Below are 2,437 nucleotides of genomic sequence, written 5' to 3'. Positions count from 1 at the left end.
TCAACACCATCATCCCAGTCACCCTAGACCCACTCCAATTCACATACCGCCGCAACATATCCACATATGTCGCAATCTCTATTGCATTCCACACTGCTCTTTCCCACCTGGACAAGACGAACACCTAAGTGAGAATGCTGTTCATTGACTACAGAGCAGCATTCAACACCATAGTGCCCTCCAAGCTCATCACTAAACGAACGACCCTGGGACTGAACACCTCCCTCTGAAACTGGATCTTGGACTTCCTGACGGGCCGCCCCCAGGTGGTGAGGGTAAGCAACAACACATTTGGCACGCTGACCCTCAACACGGGGGCCCTTTAGGGGTGAGTGCTTAGTCCCCCCTGTTCACCAACAGCTGCGTGGCTACACACTACTCCAGCACCTTTGACGATGAGACAGCCTACAGCGAGGAGGTCAGAGACCTGGCAGTGTGGTGCCAGGACAACAACCTCTCCCTCAACGTCAGTTATACAAAGGAGTTGATTGTGGACTACAGGAAACGGAGGGGTTTAGCATCGATGGGGCTGTAGCGGAGTGGGTCGAGAGCTTCAAGTTCATCGGTTTCCACATCAATGAGGACCAAACACACCAACGCAGTCGTGAAGAGGGTACGTCAACGGGGCTGAACTCTCTGCCATCCAGGACCTCATACCAGGCGGTGTCAGAGGAAGGCCCTAAAAACTGTCAAAGACTCTAGCCACCCAAGTCATAAACTGTTCTCACTGCTGCCGCACAGCAAGTCTGGGACCAAAAAGCTCCTCAACAGCTTCTACCCCCAAGCCATAAGACTCCTGAACAGTTTGTCAAATGGCCACCAAGACTATTTACATTGACCCCCTTTTTATTTGCACTGACTCTCTTGCACCGGCTTTATGCACACTCACTGGACACTACCCACACACTCATACATACTACACTGACACACACACCCACACCCACACCCACACCCACACACACACACACACTACGTATACTCATTCACATATAACACACACATGTATATTGACGCCACACACACACTCACACATAGACACACTTTCACACTTTTTAACACTCTTCACATACACTGCTGCTACTCTGTTTATTATCTATCCTGATTGCCTAGTCACTTTAGCCCCTACCTACATGTACACATTACCTCAACTACCAACACTGCTGCTACTCTGTTTATTATCTGTCCTGACTGTCTAACCACTTTACCCCCTACCTACATGTACACATTGCCTCAATCACCTCCACTACCTTGTACCCCTGCATATTGACTCGGTACCAGTACTCCATGTATATAGTCCCGTTATTGTTATTTTATTGTGTTACTATTTACTTACATTTTTTTGTGCACATTTGTCTCAATTTTTTACTCTGTGTTGTTGGGAAAGGGCTCGTAAGTAAGCATTTCACAGTAAAGTCCACACCTGTTGTATTCGGCGCGTGTGACGAATACAATTTCATTTGATTTGCTGTATGTGTTGGGGTGTCAGTGTCAGTAGGTTTGAGTGTGTAGGTCCAGAGTGAGGGTAGAGTCCAGTGTGTGGGTAGAGTCCAGTGTGTGGGTAGAGTCTAGTGTGTGGGTAGAGTCTAGTGTGTGTGTAGAGTCCAGTGTGTGGGTAGAGTCCAGTGTGTGTGTAGAGTCCAGTGTGTGGGTAGAGTCCAGTGTGTGGGTAGAGTCCAGTGTGTGGGTAGAAATCAGTGTGTGGGTAGAGTCCAGTGTGTGTGTAGAGTCCAGTGTGTGGGTAGAGTCCAGTGTGTGGGTAGAGTCCAGTGTGTGGGTAGAGATCAGTGTGTGTGTAGAGTCCAGTGTGTGGGTAGAGTCCAGAGTGTGGGTAGAGTCCAGTGTGTGGGTATAGTCCAGAGTGTGGGTAGAGTCCAGTGTGTGTGTAGAGTCCAGTGTGTGGGTAGAGTCCAGTGTGTGTGTAGAGTCCAGTGTGTGGGTAGAGTCCAGTAAACATTTGAGTGAGAAAAAGGATGAGAGAGATGGTCAGATGTAGACTGATAGTATATGAGAGCGGTAAGGAGGGAGAGAGGATAAGAGGGAGAGGGAGAGAGGATAAGAGAGAGAGAGAGGATAAGAGAGAGGGAGGGAGAGAGGATGAGAGAGAGGGAGGGAGAGAGAATGAGAGAGAGGGAGAGAGAGACAGAAAGGGGAAGTTGGCAGCAGAGGTGCTGACTAGTCTTTGCTTCTGCCTGTGGCTCAGAGAGATTAAAGAGTTAGAGGAGAGAACTGTCTCTGTCTGTCACCGCTCTCCTCTCCTCCTCTCTTTCCCCCACTCCGTCTCTCTTCCCTCTCCGTCTGTCACCGCTATTCCTCTCATCTATCTTCCCTCCTCTCTTTCCCCCACTCCTCTCTTCCCTCTCTGTCTGTCACCGCTCTCCTCTCTCTATCTTCCCACCTCTCTGTCTGTCATTGATATATCCCAATACCCTCTACCCCC

The sequence above is a fragment of the Salmo trutta genome, chromosome 3 (assembly GCF_901001165.1).
Source record: "Salmo trutta chromosome 3, fSalTru1.1, whole genome shotgun sequence".
NCBI lineage: Eukaryota > Metazoa > Chordata > Actinopteri > Salmoniformes > Salmonidae > Salmo > Salmo trutta.
Note: the sequence above shows the minus strand (reverse complement) of the source record.